Source organism: Cibotium barometz, chromosome 7 (assembly GCF_041138505.1).
Source record: "Cibotium barometz isolate CiBa-2024 chromosome 7, ASM4113850v1, whole genome shotgun sequence".
Lineage (NCBI taxonomy): Eukaryota > Viridiplantae > Streptophyta > Polypodiopsida > Cyatheales > Cibotiaceae > Cibotium > Cibotium barometz.
In genome coordinates this window covers 26,559,239-26,578,224 of record NC_141052.1, presented here as the reverse complement: position 1 = coordinate 26,578,224, position 18,986 = coordinate 26,559,239, and the positions used below count along the sequence as shown (strand labels likewise).

The following is an 18,986-nucleotide window of genomic DNA, read 5'->3' as shown; positions in this document are numbered from 1 at the left end:
GCCACCCCTCTAATCCAACCTGGCTCAAAGCCCAGGCGAAGCATAGTGCCCTCTAAGAAACACCAATCGACTCTTTCGTATGCCTTCTCAAAATCGAGAAGCATCACGACCAAGTCCTCACCAAGAAATCTAGCTCGGCCCGTCGCCTCCCAGAAGGTGAAAATGTTGTCAAGGATACTACGCTCCTTGACGAATCCTGTCAAGGTAGCATGAATCAACTCCCCCAGGAAGGGCTGGATCCTCAAACTCAAGGCCTTTGCTAAGACCTTGTAGACAGTATTGAGGATCGTAATAGGTCTCCAATGCCGAATATCATCTGATACTCCCTCCCCCTTGGGGATAAGAAAGATCAAGCCCTCTGAAAAGCTCTGTGGCATCACCCCAGTGTCCAGAACATACTGAAAGCCCCTGCGGAGGCCTGGCCCCAAAAGGTCCCAATAGCGCATAAAAAAGGCAGGCGTCAGTCCGTCCTTCCCTGGGCAACTATGGCGCGGCAGGACCCTCAAGGCCTCAGCAAGCTCAACCTCTGAAAGAGGCGCACCAAGAACTGTATGCATACGATCTGTGACCCTCCTCTGCACATGGGCCCACACAGTCTGTCTGCAAGCATCCCGAGCCTCAGTGGCTGGCTCCGCTGAAAGCAAGTCTCTATAGAACCCAGTGGCAATGGCTCTGATCTCCCCGGGCTCAGTAGCTACCGATCCGTCCGGCCTCCCAAGCTGACGGACTCCTGCTCGAGCATGGCGGGATCCAGTAATCTCAAAAAACTCCCCAGTCACTCTATCACCAAGCTGCGTCCACTGAGAGGCCTGGCGACGATAGTAAAACTCATGTCTCTGCTCCTCTGCCTCTCTAACCTCCTGGCGTGCCTGGCTCAGCTGGGACGCCACCCACTCACATGCAGGCTGCTGCTCCTGAAGGCGCTGAAGCAAAGCAAGGCTGCGTCTCAGCCGATGCTCCCGCTCGCGAATCTCTCCCAGTCGTGTCAGAGCTGCAGCGTGCAGAAAAGAGCTAAGCTCGATGAGTCCCTGGGCACACTGGCCTGTTGCATCCTGGTCAGAGCACTGACTATCATGCCAGATCCTCTCAATGTCCTCAGCGAGACTAGGATCTGTAAGTACCCTCTCTGGGATCCTCAACTGCAAGCTGGGCTCCCGTGTCCTCTCCTCAAGTGTCCAAATAACTAGCGCATGATTTGAAAATGAGGTGCCAACGGAGCCTCCTCGCTCCCCTAACCAGTCGCCCACATAAAAGCGATCAATCCGTGATAGATTAGTCCCTCCCTGCCGGCGATCCGACCCAGAGAAACTAAGACTGTCCTGAGAGCGGGAGAAGGCCCCATGCTGCCATGCATCAGTGATCCTCAGTGACATGCAAAATCGCTCCCAAGCTGCAAGCTCCGTGCCGTGCACTGTAACATGACTGCCTCTCACCCTATCGGCCAGGTCCTCAAGCATGTTGAAGTCTCCCCCGACACACCAATGTGCGGCCTCTGGCAATGCATCCGTAACCTGGGTCCAGAACTCTACTCTGGCACTAGCATGGTTGGGCGCATAGACGTTGAGCACGCCCAATAGCTCATCATGCATCCTCAGAATGACATACTGTGCTCTACGATCAATGGCATGATCTTCTGGCCTTTTCGGAGGAAGTTCTCTTGGGAATGACTCGGAAAAACAATCCTGGTACTCACGTAGGAAATCAGTCCTATCTTTATCTAACATAGACAAATTAGATTTAGACTCATCATCTTTTGCATCCTTTACAAAAACCAAGTACGCAGAAAGATTCTTTTTCATTACTGATGAAATGGCCGAAGCCGATACAATAGGAACAGATTGCCCTTTAAGCTTTACATCCAAAATATGTTCTAGTAATCTTCCTGTTATACGTATCCACCACCACATGTACTCTATGACACCATGTCATACCCAACAAAACATCACACCAGGGTGGGTGGGAAAAAAGAAGAAGAAGAGGCTACAAATAGAATGCAAGATGGCTGTCCAACGATGATGGCTGCCTTCTACCCGATCTCCAAGTCCCATACAGCCCAAAACAATCTCCAATCAGCACCTAAATCAGCAAACCCTTGACGTCCCACTGTCTCCAAGCTTCAAGCCATCTGGGGCTCTGATACCATGTCAGAATGCACAACGGAAATGAAGACAACTGCTGTAGAGAGCAATACACAGATGCAAGAGAGAGAGAAGCTAGTGTAACTCTGCTATATACACAAAAGAAATCTCAGAATACACAATGAACAATGTGGGGGGGCGAGGGGCCATTTTATATGGCCCCAGGCTGTTGGTCGGCCAGCACAAAACAGGCCGACAGCAGCCCATGACCTGTCCCAGCCAGTCGGCCAGCAAATGGGCTGTCGGCCAGTGTATCTACAGTTGGCCAGGTCAGCACGTCAGGTCGGGTTAGCAGTGTCCAGTCGGCCAGCATCTGAAACAACCGACAGGCACAAAACAGCCTCCCACACCAAACAAAAAATGAAAAAAATACATGGAAGTGAGGAAAAAATGGGGACACACCAAAACTAGGTGGGCACACCCACAACAGAGGCCCTGACAGTGTACAGACAGGAGATGACTGCTAACAGTGTCGGCTGTCTTCAGACGCTAGCCGGCTGCTGTTCTGATACCTGACCTGATCACGTGTCTTGGCCGACTACAAGCACCTGGCCGACTGGCTCTTTTGCTAGTTGTGAGCAGTCCAGGCCTGGTCGTGAGCTTTTTCCTGCTGTTGGCCTGCTTTAGGCTAGTCGACCAGCAGCCTGGGGTCATATAAAATGGCCCCTTGCCCCCCACACTTCCCACTTGTGTATTCCAGGATTTTCTTGAGTGTGTATAGCAGAGTTACACAGCTTCTCTCTCTCTTTCATCTGCGTTTTGCTCTCTACAGCAGTTGTCTTCATTTCCGCCGTCCATTCTGACAGCCACATGAGGTAATGCTGAGGTGCTATCCTGTCAAGCGGAGAAGATGAAGCTATGTGGTGTAGAGCCCGATAGAAGCAACAGCACCAACAGCAGCAGCAGCATATGGTACCGGATGTATGCAATGGAGTGGTACACCATAGTGAATGATGAGGCAAGGCTATATATAGTGAGGGGGGCTGTTGGTCGGTCAGCCTAAAGGCTGTAGGCCAGCAGCCAAGACAAAAAACCCCAACTAAATCCAAAAATACCCAAAAAAATTCCCTTTCTAGGGATAAGAAAAATACTGTTTTCACACACAGCCAACCTACAACGACTGTGTATCGCCCCACCGGCTCAGCTCCGCCCACTCTCGGCCTACCTCTGTCGACAGCAATTCCAACTCTTCTACCCATCCTGTTCTCTACCACACATGATGGCTAAGCCCTTTACTGCTACCTCCAGCACTCGCAACAGTAACTCCCTCGAGGACATTACTTGCTAGTTCCACAGTCATGGAGTTCAACAACAATTTGGGGCTTTCCATGAATCAGGTGACATTTGTCTAGTTGACCACTTCAGCATTCATAAAATTTGGGGCTTTCTTAAGTAGAACATCATGGAGATGAACAAAGGCAACTTGGCCATCGAAAAGGTCAATGGAAGCAGCTTTCCAACATGGCAAATAAAGAAGCGTCTTCTGACCATGCGAGATGGCGTCTGGAATGTGGTCAACAGCACAGACCTCAAACCAAGCGACAGAGTGGAGAAGATTCACACATGGAATGACCGTAATGACAAGACCATGGCGCTCATCGTGTCATGTGCATGCACACAGACATGTTAATCCCAGGCTAATCCTTGGTGGTGAGCAACAGCTTAAACAGACAATTTAGGATATAAGCAGGGCACAGGAGGACACCAGAATGGATCCCCATGGGTCGGGACTAGGTCAGCCAGGTTTGCAAAGCATTTAGGGCTGGTCGGCAGCTTTAATGGATTTAATATCCATTGGAGCTAGCCGACAGCAACAATTGGCCAGCAAGATTAAGTGTCCAAAGGCCTATTTAAGGCTTTGCCAAGAATCTTATCATTTATCTCACTCCTCACTTGAGGACAGGTCTAAGATAGGGTTTTGTTACCCCTTTTGGGAAGGCCTAAGGCCATTGTAACCTTTTTAATATACTAGGAGTATACGAAAAATACAGCTATCTCTCTCTCTTCTCTCCATCTCTTCTTTGCGTTCTGCATCAAGATGTTCCTATGAAAGGTGTTTAGGGATGAAAGAAGACAAGGAGCTTCCGCGCATGTAACACATCGGCTTGGGTTATCCGACAACCTGATTCATCACGAGGATTTCACCAACAGCTCAAAGGAGGTATGGGACAAGTTGGAAAACTTGTTTGGTAATAAAATCATTGTTGGAGTGTGCACAGGCGAAAGCGTAGACAAAACAAGAGAGAGAAGAGGGAGCAAAGGAGAGAGAGCTTGTGAATAAGATCACCTTTTATAATAGCTTGAAGCTTTACAATGGCAATAGCCAATAAGTAGTGTTGAATTGTGCTTGGAATGAACTGACTGAAGTGAACAATGGGAGGCCCCCTTTTATAGTGCAGTGTGGGAGCTGGCCGACTGCTCATAGAGTTGGCTGACAGCTCCACGACCTACAAAAAAGAGATAAAAAGGATAAAAGCCCATAAAATAGGCAGAGTCCCATATCACTGAGGTTCACAATTCCAACACCCTCTCTGCAGTTCATAGTGTGCAAGAGTATAAAGAAGATAAGTTGATGAAGATACAACCATGGACCCTCCAGTACTACAGATACCGGAATCACCTCGGAGAGAGCACCCGCCAACCTGTTTCCTCAAAACAAAATGCCACCACGAACAACAAGGAACTTTGCTTGGCTCTTAATCTCTCCCTAATTACTCCTTAATCCCTCATTAACTATAAAGACACATGTGAAGGGTCACACCCTTGCACATGGGTCACTATCAAAGGACATGCCTATTCATTAAAGACACACCCCTAAGTCCTAAGGACATAACCATTGATTCAAGAGCCACACCCCTTCACAGGGATGTGCCTCTTCAGTTGTACCTTTTCGGCCTCTATTTAAGAAAGGCCCAAGTCTCAATGCAATCACTCAGTCTTTTCCTGCAGCATTTGTCTTATGTTCATTAATTAAGTCTTAATCATGTTAATAAAGCTGTAAAAGCTTTACAGTGGTATCAGAGCAAACTTTTTCCGCCCTGTGACATGCTCAAACCCTAACCCTAAAATCAGTCCTAACCCTAAAATCAATCAGCCCAAACCCTAAAATTGGGTGTAGCAAGTATTGAATGGAAGAGCAGGAGAGAATGCCCCATCAAATTCAGCCCCAAACTCCCAATTTTTACTGATTAATGTCGCGCCAGGCATATGCAGAAAACTCTTGAACAAAGGCAAGACAGCATACAACCCTTCAATACGGAGGCTTACCTCTTCAGCCGGTACCCTTTCATGGATAGGCACTCCTCTAGTGAGTAGTCGCATCCCTTCGTGGATTTTCCTCCAACCGGCTGCCCGTGGAGAAAGCGCACATCGACTTGCTTTTTTTAATTATTATTTTTTTTTAAGAAAGCAAACAACCATATAACCACACCTAAAGGGTGTGCCTCTAAGGTTCTACGTGCCACGTATCCAAACAACAACCAAAAAAAAAACATAAACAAAAAACCCCTTTACGGGCTCCCTCACGAATCGGCGCCACCTACCCATATACATGCAGTTTTCAGCCTTCGCCTGCACACGAATTCAGCGTACCAACCTGCAACCCCTTTACGGGCTCCCTCACGAATCGGCGCCAACTGCCCATATACATGCAGTTTTCAGCCTTCACCTGCACGCGAATTCAGCGTACCAGCCTGCAGCCGCCTCTCTTCTCCACGGATTCCGCACGCCTCAGCCCCCTCATCGTTTGCTTCCTGCTGTCCACTACCTTTGCTTGGACCAGCCACTTGCAGTTGCAGATTTTTGTTGGATTGCCAACCACCATCTCCTTGGTGCTTCTCCTACAGCGACAATATTATTTATGGCAATCTTCTTCAAGTGTGATTTTTCCATTTTCTTGGGCATTAAAATCTCACATAATGTGGCGCATTAGTATATCGGAAACCCGTCACTTCATTCTTTTGCGTGCTCTCCACTCATCAGGGGCCAATATCACTTTTTACGGGTTTAAGAGCACCTCCCAAATCATGTGGACACACATTACCCTCTTCTCCGATGGCTTATGGCAGAGGAAACCTATGAATTCAGTTATTTACAGAATACACCCTCACAGTCCATAGTGCCCTCTCCTACCCGTGTTTCCCCACCGGTCTCTGTTCGTGTTCCAATGAGTGTGCCCCCCCTCTTTACAGCCCACTCATTACCGTGTTCAAATAGCCACACCGACTTCTCACCTCAGAGAGTTCGATGTGTGGGTGATCCATGTTCGTACTTCTGCACAGGATTTGGATCATTATTGTTTTATACTCAGGCGTCATCCTTATCTGGGCACTATCCTTCCTGAGTGTAGCATCATTTTTCATGAATATTGCACCTATTCTGAGAACGTTTATCCATCTTCGTTCACGGTGCGCCCTTCTACACCAGATTATACACCTTTGACACCAGCAGCTGCCCCTACCTCTGTACCTTCTTCACCAGTAGCAGACTCGTGCGAGCCCAGTCCCAGAGAATCGCCCTCATTATACTGGATGGGCCATAGCCGCTTCACCAGCACGTAGCCTCTTCTCACGGGATTTACAGATGTTGCACCCTCTAGCCGATGGTTCTTACTAGAGCCCAGCGGCGTCATCAGCAGCAAAAACTCCCAGAGCCTCGTCACTCTAGAGCCTCTACATCAGCATCTTCTCTCATGGTGTAACCTGTTGACACACCGGCTCCTCCAAAATGGCAGCAAGCTTTGCAGCAACTTCAACAGCAGTTCCAACAGCAACTCCACGAGTCCATGGCATTCTTGGCTTCACAGATCCAGCAGCTCCACACGGACCACCACTCCCACACGAGTTCAGTACCAACAGCAGATGTTTCAACAACAGTACCAACAAATGAAGACATCATTCCTTCCGAGGTAGAAGGCGACGACCTTAAAACTCTATATCATCTTTTACAAGCCAGTAACACAAAGAAATTGGAAATTAAACCCCGTGAATCTTATGGTGGTCAGCGCAATAAGCGCATCTTAGACCAATGGCTCTACAAACTACAGCCATACTTTGAAACCATGACCCTTTCTGATTCCAAAAAGGTGATTTTTGTGGTATCCCTCCTCAAAGACACTGCTTTACTGTGGTGGCAACAACGACAGTACGCCGGAAAATCGGTGGAAAAAATTCGAGCAGGTAGTTCATACCTACTGTCGGAAATTCCGGACACGGAATCACCTGCCTCTATAGCTGTCCACTCCAATAGCCTTAGAAATACCAACACGAACGGGGGCACCACCAGCCACCGGCTGGAACACTTCTCTCACGGTTCACCACAAAATAGGGGCACCATAGACAAGTAAACACCCAGCAATTAAATTCCAAATCAACACACCATACAAGCTTCTTCCGACACAGAAGCCTTACTCACACAACCATACAAACACTCTGGCTTGGATTTACTGCCAAGGGAATTCCACCACGGCCTCACAACCTCAGGAATTACAACCTTGCATCTGACGACCAAGCCTCTTCAAGCACAACCCATACGTCTCTGCACTGCACTCTCTCTCCTGTCGGCAACAGCCACCGCAGCAGCCCACCAAAACAAAAAGAACCTGCTCGCTGGTAGCAGTACTCCCTCTTCCTTGCTACCAGCCACTGCAAGCTACCAAGCAAAAACAGAGCACTGCACTTACCCCTCACTGCATCCAGCCACAAACACACGTCTCTGCACTCTCTCTCCTCTTCTGCACTTGGCGGAGTCTCCTCTCACTGCATCCAGCGGCCGCCCCACTCTCTCTCGCGCTTGGTGAAGCTCCTCTGGCCGCCAAAAACAAAACGCCCAACTAACCTCTGTCTTCGCCTGCCCACAGCCCTCGTGGTCGACCAAGCAAAGCAACTCCTCTATCTTTGTCGCCAACCCAACACCAGCCCAAGCAAACCAGGGACCCTGCTCCCTCTCGTCTTCGCACTCCTTTGCGCTTGCGGCTGCGCCAACCACACCAAAAAGAACCCGGCCACTCTCTCTCTCTCTCTCTCTTCAAAGGGCGGCCCACCAGCAACCCTCAACTTCCTCTGCAGCCCATCATTCCCACAGTCGGCGCCATCCACACACCCAAGGCACTCTCTATCTTCACACTGTCGCCAGCCCTCCGTCTCCGCAGCGGCTGCACCAACCTCACCTCACATAGTTGCCAGAGGCGGCTCCTTTGCTCCAGTCACTGCCGGCTGCTTCTCTCTTCGTATAGCAGCCAGTCGCCGCCCACCACCGCTCTTCAGCAGCTACTCTCCTGCATCCGGCGACAGTCCTCTGGCGCCCGTCGCCCACCAGGCTAGCCTTAGCCACAGCACCTTCCTCATTACCTACCAAAGGCGGCCTCCACCTCACTGACGTCCCCTGGCTACAGCGCTTCACCAAAGCGGCTCCCTTCTACAGCGCCAGCCCATCAGCCACCACAGCAAAGCTGCTCCCTCTTCCCTGTTAACCTTTGCACCTCCCACTTCTTTACGTGCCAGTCGTCTGCCAGTTGTCGTCGCCAGCATCTCTCCACCTTAGATGTGTTCTGGAAGAACCCGCCAGCTGCCTTCTCTATAGGGATTCTCGAAGAACCTGCCAGCCTCCTCCAATTGTCGCCAGCAGCTACAGCCACATCACCTACTTTTTGTGTCCCCAGCTCACCACCCTTGCTGCCATGCACACGTAGCCACCTTCAAGCCTTTCTTTTCACACCATATTCAAGACAACGTTGGTCCCTTAATCATTAATTGCCCCCCATGGTTCCACACACCTTCGAATACAATCTTCCAGTACCCAATTTCCTAGGACGCGTACACAAACAAAGCGGCCGAACAGCTGATACCACCTCCAGCGGACCACACTCCGGACAAACCTGTACAAGCTCATTACCAAACCATCCACCCTGTACATCTGCCAAGGCATTCCAAGGCCAAGCTCTTCACCTGCCATGCATTCCATATGTACACAACAGGGGTAGTTCCGTACGTCGTACGACTGAAATCGTACGTACCTGCTGTACGGTACGGTACCGTACGGATCCGTACGATACCGTACGATTTTTTTTTTTGGGGGTGTTGTTGTTGTTGTTGTTGTTGTTGTTGCGTGGAGCAATTCCAGTCTTCTAGAGAGCCATTCATCGCCCTTTGCAGCCTATAGGAAGCTGTTTGTCAGGAGCGTGTGCACTTGCCATTGCCATATTAGGCAAGCGATCATATTGCCTAATGAGGAGGAGGAGGCAATCTTCATGGAGCTCTATAGTGAGCTTCCATTGCCCCCTCATGATGATACCCCATTGCCTAGAGAGCCCTTGTTTGATGATGATGGCAACCTACTTAGCGAGAATGATCCCCAGAGTGTCTCGTCCACCTTCGAAGAGTCCTCTTCAGAGAACTCTCTTGATGGACACTCTAGTAGTGATCATGTTGATGATCATGCAGATGTTGGTGATGATGTAGACTTTTGATATGTTATAGCTCTCTAGGCATTGGGCATCTATCTCCTTCTAGCCCATCGATGATGTATTGTAGTATGTGGTATCATGTATGTACGCATGTTGGCGGTCGCCCATGCCATGAGTTTTTGGCCTATCCTTTTGTAGCAATTTTGTACTCTAATGGCATGATGACATTATGTTCATGGTTCTACTATTTTGTAACTTCTTGTCTACAATTTTTAAGTTTAGGAAGTATTTTTTTTTTAAAAACGTACTAATATCGTACCGTACCTCAAAAAATTTTAAGGTATCAATTAGTACCGTATTTTATCGTACCGTACCGTATTGTACCTTTCGTACTAACTAACCATGGTACACAAGCCCAAAACACCTTTCAGAAAAACTTCTAACATACTTTGCCAACCCCCCCATCTGCTAGAGCATTTATGCTCAGCAACAAAAAGCATAAAGTCCGATAGCTATCCACCAGGATCAAAAGGAAACTGCTATAACTCCCCATCCCATTTCCCAACATCTGTGAAAAACAATGACTGCATCACTACATACCAAACGTCAACCATATGTGTCACAAAATCATTTCCATCCACCATTTGATAAGCATTCACAAACTCTGACCACACAGCATCACCCTCAAGCCTTCGTTCTTCAAATAAACCATGAAAGAACACTTCACCCACAACAAACCTCCTTGTCTTCAAAACCTGTGGCATTGGAGCATCTAGCATCCAATTCATCAATACCAGTGATCACTGGAGGATTCACAATGCATTCATGTGAGTCTACTTAGACCTTTCCGTGGGGATGTGCCTGAGGATGTATCAGATGAGGCTCATCCGGAAGTTGAGGAACTTGATGAGGTTCTTATTCCAGAGCAGATACTGGCACATAAGGAAAGAAAGGTCGTCGCTATCTTGTGAAGTTCAAGAACTATTCACCGATGGATGCGAAGTGGATGGAGGAGGGTGACTTAGCAGATTCACCTTAGGTATTGCAGCTTTATCTCTCGATGCCTTTGAGTTGGAGCCGACTCTTGCTACGGCTCATTCAGGTTCAGCAGAGCATGGGTCTGGAGCATTGCCTGATGCTCAAGAGGGGGGTAGCACCTCCGCTCCCTTGATACAGACAGGCTTAGATGACATCTAGAGGTCGCTTGGTGCAGCTTTTGTCTCACTTGAAGGTACTGACAGCTGACAGTACATGTGCTTATGGGACTTCTATGATATATGTGTACTAGTCACATTGGATGTTGTGGTTGTGTATGATTCACAGTGGTATACAACTTGGACTATTACTACACCATTGGTTTGCAAATGCCTTAGAGAGTTTGGGACACTGATCTTGCCATATTGTACATTTCACTTTTAGTTGGATCACATGGCTGATATCTTACTGTATTGGGTAGCCTTTGTTATCAGTGTGGTTCCGCTTTGGATGTCTTGCTGTATCACCAGATTGCAATCAAGGACGGTTGCCATTTTTCAAGAGGGGGGTATGTCATGACCCTGTGAAATGGTGCAACATAAGTGTGGGCATGGTGATTGGTGAGTAAGATAAATTTTTAAAGGTTCATATTTGGGGCTAAGGTTTATTGACCCATGTGTGGACAACCCCAAGTGTGAAGGTGAGAAAGATAATTAAAGCTAAAAGGTTTTATAACCTTTGGTGCCAAGGGCATTAAGGTTCATAAGGTTTTATAACCTTGGGTGGCCCCTAGGAAAGTTTTAATAACTTTAAGTGGTCCCTGGGATAATTATGGGATGGGGGGGGAGGCTACTCCACTTTTGGAGTACACGCCTCTCTCTCTCTCTCTCTCTCTCTCTCTCTCTCTCTATGACTTGCTTTTTGGAAAGGAGTGCTGAGGGGCAGCGTGGAGCTGAGATTTTCTGAGTAAAACTGATTCAGGCAGGCTGCAGGCTGCGCCTCTCTTACTCTTGCTTTTGGAGGGACAGTGGCGGGCAATGCTGTTTGCAGGCGTGGGAAAATCAGATACTGGGAACTCTGTGCTGCTGGCCACAGGTGGCTTTTTTGGAAGGGCTGCAGGCGGGCTGTACTGCTGAGGCTACAGGGGCAGCCTAACACTCCTCCACATATGCTATTAAGAGATTGAAAGTGGCTGTTGTGCTGCGCTACAGGGCAGAGAGACAGGCCATATTATCTCTCTCTTTCTTTGGTCTTAGGAGGATAACTTGCTGTTGTGCTTTAGAGAAAACAGACGCCTACAGAAGCTTCTTCTCTTTGCTTTGCTTTTGGCAAGAAGCTGGTTATCAGTTGCGAAGCATGAATTGTGAGAAGGGAACACAAGGCTGGACAGCAGGTTCTCTCACTGGTTTTCTCTCTCCCGGCTGCAAGACAAGAGGGCAGGACAGAACGGGGCTTTTTCCTCGCGGCTTTCTCTCTTGTGAAAAGCGACAAAGACTATAAGTTTCTCTCTCTCTTTGTGAGCAAGTGGGGCTGCAGAAGTTGTCTTATGGAGTCTCTCTTTTCACTGGCTCGTGACTGTTCCGGAGTTGTTCTCTCTGGACCTTTGTGAGAGGAAGGGTTTGGCAGTTCAAAGGGTGGAAATAGGACAAGATTGTGGGCTGATTTGGATGAGTTTGTGGACTGTTTTCATGGCTGAGTTTGTGGCTATGTGCATGGTTCAGTCAGATGCATATTGAAGGCCTCATGGATGTACAGACTTAGCAGATTAGAGGAGATAACAGTGTGGTGTTCTTGGGACACAAAGCAGTGTAACCTCTATGCTAAGAGGTCCTGAGGATTGGCAGATTGGACTTGCAGACATACAAGCCATCAATGGCCATGTTGTAATCATCAAAAACTTTTCCATTGAAATTGAATAAAGAAATACTGAAAGGGACGCCAAGCTTTGGGGCCAACAGGTGTCATTCTCTTTCTTGTTTTGGAGCACTCTAGCTCCTGTTTATTTGTTTATTGGCTAGACTATAATTGGATTGGGTGACTGCTAGTCTACTGCACTTTGGTTTTTACCAGAGGCCGGTTTTAGATTGCACATATGTTGGCTAAATGATGAGGAGAAGTTTCAATGATTGCTCGGAGATGATAGGATGCTTAACTGATGCTTGAACTGCTGAATACTGAATGATGAATGAGGGAATGAGGTGCACCGTGCCTGTTTTTATATGGCCTAGGTTGCCGGTTCATCCCAGAGGCTTAAATGGACAAAATATGCTGTTTTTATAGCATTAAATGCTGCGTTTATTAGATGTTGCTGTCCCTAAGCCTAGCCGACACACTGCCTTTTGGCCGACTTGTTGCTTCTTGTTTTGCTGCTGGCCGACTGGTGTTCTAGGGCTTCCATCGTTGTGGCCGACTACAGGTAGGGGCAGTTGTAGGTAGCCGATTGGCTGCCTATGCCCCTCCAAGGCCTTGATGTTGCCCTTATGGCATAGTCACAAGGGACGAGGACAGGACGGGGACAACTGTATGTAGGGAATGGGGACGGGGGTAGGAACGGCACTTAAAAATTACTTTGTTGGTGCCACCCACTCGCCTATACGGGCAAAGCTTGCATGCCCATGGCCATGCACCGCCTCCATGAGGGGATGGGGTGTGATTGATCTCATCCCACCATGTCGATCCCGTCATCCTTCTACGAGAAGTTGAAACTTGAAGTGCCGCCGCCACGTGAGGAGGATGCCATGGATGATGGATGCCCGTTGCCTCCTTGTCACTTGATAGCTTGAGAGAGAGAGAGAGAGAGAGTGAGTGGGGCTTGAGCCTTGAAAGTTGAGGGAGAACTTGAGTGTGAGTGTGTGTGTGTGTGTGTGAAGCTTGAGAGAGTGCGTGTGAGTCTTGAGAGGGTAGAGCTTGCTTGTGTGAGAGCTTGAAACTTGAGACCTTAGCCCTTGAGGCTTGTTGCTCGAGGGGGAGAGAGAGTGTGTGTGTGTGAAGCTTAAGCTTGAAGTGTGAGAGGGAGTGTGTGTGTGTGTGTGTGTGTGTTCTTATAGGGAGGGAGGCAAGAGAGAGGCCAAGTCCCAAAGCCTCAAAGGCTCAAGGCCTATGGGCCAAGGCTAAAGGCCCACGAAAAGCCCCCCCCCCCAAACGGCCAGAAAAAAACGGTCAAAAATGTGACCGTTGCCCAAACATTAACCTGGGGGTGTTCCCATGGAGCCGTCCCTCACAGTCGTCCCCTCCTGGATTCGTCCCCGGAACGCCGTCCTTTGTGAGGGATGTCCATCCGTCCCCGTTCCAAAGTGTTCCTGGGACGGCGTCCCCCCGTTCCAAGGGTTTATCCCCTCCGTCCCCCGTGACTATGCCTTATGGGCTGCCATGCTTATGGCCTGGCCTTCGTTGTCCCGAAGAGCAACTAAAGCACCTATAGGCTTGCTAATGCATGACCTAGACTATGGCTGACTTCTACATGATTTATTTGATGAATTCTCCAAGTGGGTTAAGAGGGCCTCTGACCTCTATGGCTCGGAGACTGACCTATGTACCTCGTGCCTAACTCTTCTTGGACTGAGGGCTTACAATGGGGTCACGGCGTATGACAAATATTCCTAGAATAGGTATTATTCTGTACAAATGTTGCACTTATGATCATGCCAGTGTCACTGTGTACCCCAATGCAAGGTGCATGTGACATTGGCTGCGCTTCACTAAAGGCGTCCATGTGACCACCACAGCCGATGTAAAGCTTTTATACCTTTATTAACATGATTAAGACTTAATTAATGAACATAAGACAAATGCTACAGGAAAAGACTGAGTGATTGCATTGAGACGGGAGCCTTTCTTAAATAGAGGCCGAGAAGGTACAACTGAAGAGGCACATCCTTGTGAAGGGGTGTGGCTCTTGAATCAATGGTTATGTCCTTAGGACTTAGGGGTGTGTCTTTAATGAATAGGCATGTCCTTTGATAGTGATCCATGTGCAAGGGTGTGACCCTTCACAGGTGACTTTATAGTTAATGAGAGATTAAGGAGTAATTAGAGAGAGATTAAGAGAGTTAGTCACAATCGTGACATTCCCTCCCACTTAAAATAAGACTCCGGCTAAGAAGAGATGGTTGTCTTTGAAAGAATTCTCGAAGAAGTTCTGGATATTCCTGTAAGTCTTCATCACTTTGCCAAGTAGAGTCAGAATCATCAAGATCTTTCCATTTAACCAAAAATTTTGTAGTGAGCTTATGTTGTGTTTCTTTCTGTTTGACATCAAGAATTGTCTCTGAAATTAAGAGAGTGTGTTCATCTTCGATTTCTGGAACATAATCCAAAACATCTAAAACTGAAAAATCACCGTCCACAAACTTCTTGAGCCAAGAAATATGGAAAGTTTGATGATTTCTACCCCAAGAAGGCGGTAATTCCAACTTATAACTGAGAGATGAGTTCTTCTTAATAATACCAAAGGATCCATAATATCTTGGGCAAAGCTTTGGAAAGACTGATTTTACTGTCTTGTATGGATGAGGGGCAATATATAATAATACGAAGTCTCCTTTTTGAAATTCAACGTGACGACGATGCTTATTAGTTGTGCGTTGATATTGCTCTTGTACGCTGACCATGTTATTCTTAATTTGTAACAGAATATCTTGCATTTCTTGAATGAGTTGGTTTGCTAAAGCCACTTTATGTTGAAGAACAAAGTTGGCAGGAACAAGGGGAGTATGGCCATAAGCTGCTTGAAAAGGTGTCATTCCAATAGCTGAATGATAAGAATTATTATAAGCAAATTTCACTAAAGGTAAATATTCTTCTCACCATGAAGCTAATCGAGATTGAACATAATGACGCAACATTTCTTCCAGAATCTGATTAACTCATTCTGTTTGTCCATCTGTCTGTGGATGATAAGCTGAGCTAAAGAGTAAATTTGTACCAAGAGACTTGAATATCGAAGTCCAAAAATGTCCTACAAATTTTGGATCTCGATCAGAAACTATAGATTTTGGCAACCCATGAAGTTTGAAGATATACTGTATGAACAATATTGCAATATCCGAAGCCTGGGCTGCTTTCTTGCACATAATGAAACGTGCCGTCTTAGAAAATCTGTCAACCACCACAAGAATCTGTGTACTGCCTTTAGAAGAACGTGGCAATGAAGTGATAAAATCCAGACTAATACTTTCCCAGCGTTCATTGGGAACTGGAAGTGGTTGAAGAAGACCAGTTGGAACTTGTCTCCTAGCTTTCATACGTTGGCACGAAAGACATGCTGTGATAAACTTAATAACATCTTGCTTCATTTGAGGCCAATAGTATGTAGCCGTCAAAAGACGATGTCTTGTTGATGCCTGGGTGTGCAGTATTAGTGACCTCGTGATGTTCTTTCACCAAGACTCTTCGAACATGAGTATCATGAGGTACACAAATACGATTCTGATAATATAATAAACCATCCACTAATGTATATGCTCCATAAATCTTCAATTCGGAAGGAGTTGCATTCTGAGAATTGAGAATTCGAAATGCATTTCCGAAATCACGATCCTTTGAATAACGATCCTTGAAACTTTGAGGTATATCCATTTCAACTGTAGAAATAGCCAAGACCGAAGCTGGCGGCATACGATTGAGGGCATCCGCAACCACATTGGTAAGACCAGGAACATACTCAATTGTCATATGAAAATTGGCTAAGAATTTGACCCAACGCGCTTGCCTAGCATTCATAACTGGCTGCGTGAATATGTATTTCAAAGAACGATGATCTGTTTTTATCACTGAATCCGCACCAAGGAGAGAATGTTTCCATGCACGATAGGCATGAACAATAGCCAAAAATTCCTTGTCATATACTGGGTATCTTACTTGAATCACAGAGTGCTTATGACTGTCAAATGCAATAGCACGTCCTTGTTGCATCAAGACGGCGCCAATGGCAATATCGAAAGCATCCGTATAAACATCAAAAGGGAAAATAGTGTCAGGAATAGCCATGACAAGATTTTTGGTCAAAGCTGTCTTTAATCTTTCAAAAGCTTGTGTTGCGGCTTCAGTCCATTGGAATGCAGGAGCGGACTTTAAAAGTTCTGTGAGAGGAGCAACTATTTCTGAAAATCGATGAACCTTTGTGTGATAGAAGTTGGCAAGTCCCAAGAAAGAACGAACATCATGGATGTTTGTGGGAATTGGCCAATTGACAATAACTTGTATTTTCTTCGGATCCACAGAAATACCATTTGCTGAAACAACATGTCCGAGGTACTCCAAGGATGTTTTGAAGAATTCACTTTTGCTTGGATTAATATAAAGAGCACTGTCACGAAGCACCTGGAAGACGATCTTAAGATGTGCCTTGTGTTCTTTCCATATTACCACTGAACACCAGGATGTCGTCAAGATAGATAATAACGAACTTGTCAAGAAAAGGACGAAAAAGATCATTTATCGGGCTCATAAATGTTGCAGGGGCATTGGTTAACCCGAATGGCATGACCAGGTACTCGTAATGACCATATTTTGTGTGAAAAGCTGTCTTATATTCATCACCTTCGCCAATGCGAATCTGATGATATCTAGACTTAAGATCAATTTTGGAGAAGACCTTTGCATGGAGCAATTGATCAAACAATTCATTAAGGTCTCGTCCACGATCCGAACTGCGTGGTTGGAAGGACTAAGGACGTCAGGACTGAAAAGAGGACGATCCTTCTAATCGGTGAGGGTGTTGAGAATTATTCCATTGGGGATTAGGCCGGGAGGTAGAAGTGCCAGAAGATTCTCTTCGACTATCTCGGTTCATACGAGACCCATTGGCTTTCTGAAAGGCATTAGCTCGACCGGAAGAGAGGCCGAATTTCGAGTATTAATGTCTGCAACGTGCTCGGCGTAACGTATGGCATTGGCAAGATCGACAGGATTATATTTCTGAACATCGGCACACAGGGTGGGGTTAAGACCTTCAACGAAGGCATGGAGTTCGTCCGTTGGGGACAAGGAGTCAATCTCCAGTATCAAGTTAGTGAACTGGGAGATATAAGAGGCCAAGGAACCATTTTGGTCCAAATGGCGTAAGCGAGTACGGGCTTGGAAATCCGCATTGGTAGGTGTTAGGAGTTTTTCTGAAAGGTGTTTTGGGCTTGTGTACATGTGGAATGCATGGCAGGTGAAGAGCTTGGCCTTGGAATGCCTTGGCAGATGTACAGGGTGGATGGTTTGGTAATGAGCTTGTACAGGTTTGGAGTGTGGTCCGCTGGAGGTGGTATCAGCTGTTCGACCGCTTTGTTTGTGTACGCGTCCCAAGAAACTGGGTACTGGAAGATTGTATTCGAAGGTGTGGGGAACCATGGGGGGCAATTATTGGGCCAACGTTGCCTTGAATATGGTGTGAAAAGAAAGGCTTGAAGGTGGCTACGTGTGCAGAAAAGCTTGAAGGTGGCTACGTGTGCATGGCAGCAAGGGTGGTGAGCTGGGGACACAAAAAGTAGGTGATGTGGCTGTAGCTGCTGGCGACAACTGGAGGAGGCTCGCAGGTTCTTCGAGAATCCCTATAGAGAAGGCAGCTGGCGGGTTCTTCTAGAACACATCTAAGGTGGAGAGATGCTGGCGACGACAACTGGCAGACGGCTGGCACGTAAAGAAGCGGGGGGTGCAAAGGTTAACAGGGAAGAGGGAGCAGCTTTGCTGTGGTGGCTGATGGGCTGGCGTTGTAGAAGGGAGCCGCTTTGGTGAAGCGCTGTAGCCAGGGGACGTCAGCGAGGTGGAGGCCGCCTTTGGTAGGTAATGAGGAAGGTGCTGTGGCTAAGGCTAGCTTGGTGGGCGACGGGCGCCAGAGGACTGTCGCCGGATGCAGGAGAGTAGCTGCTGAAGAGCGGTGGTGGGCGGCGACTGGCTGCTATACGAAGAGAGAAGCAGCCGGCAGTGACTGGAGCAAAGGAGCCGCCTCTGGCAACTATGTGAGGTGAGGTTGGTGCAGCCGTTGCGGAGACAGAGGGCTGGCGACATTGTGAAGATAGAGAGTGCCTTGGATGTGTGGATGGCGCCGACTGTGGGAATGATGGGCTGCAGAGGAAGTTGAGGGTTGCTGGTGGGGCGCCCTCTGAAGAGAGAGAGAGAGAGAGAGAGAGAGAGAGAGAGAGAGAGAGAGAGAGAGAGAGAGAGAGAGGCCGGGTTCTTTCTGGTGTGGTTGGCGCAGGCGCAGGCGCAAAGGAGTGCGAAGAGGAGAGGGAGCAGGGTCCCTGGTTTGCTTGGGCTGGTGTTGGGTTGGCGACAAAGATAGAGGAGTTGCTTTGCTTGGTCGACCACGAGGGCTATGGGCAGGCGAAGACAGAGGTTAGTTGGGTTCTCGTTTTGTTTTTGGTGCCCAGAGGAGCTTCACCAAGCGCGAGAGAGAGTGGGGCGGCCGCTGGATGCAGTGAGAGGAGACTCCACCAACTGCAGAAGAGGAGAGAGAGTGCAGAGACGTGTGTTTGTGGCTGGAT

General features: G+C 47.7%; 1 protein-coding gene across 4 annotated transcripts in view; it reads right to left on the bottom strand.

The window, feature by feature from the left end:
- The window catches only part of LOC147636839 (zinc-finger homeodomain protein 5-like), a 41,501-nt gene that overhangs the window by 5,557 nt on the left and 16,958 nt on the right, over window positions 1-18,986 (bottom strand). The window lies entirely within an intron of this gene.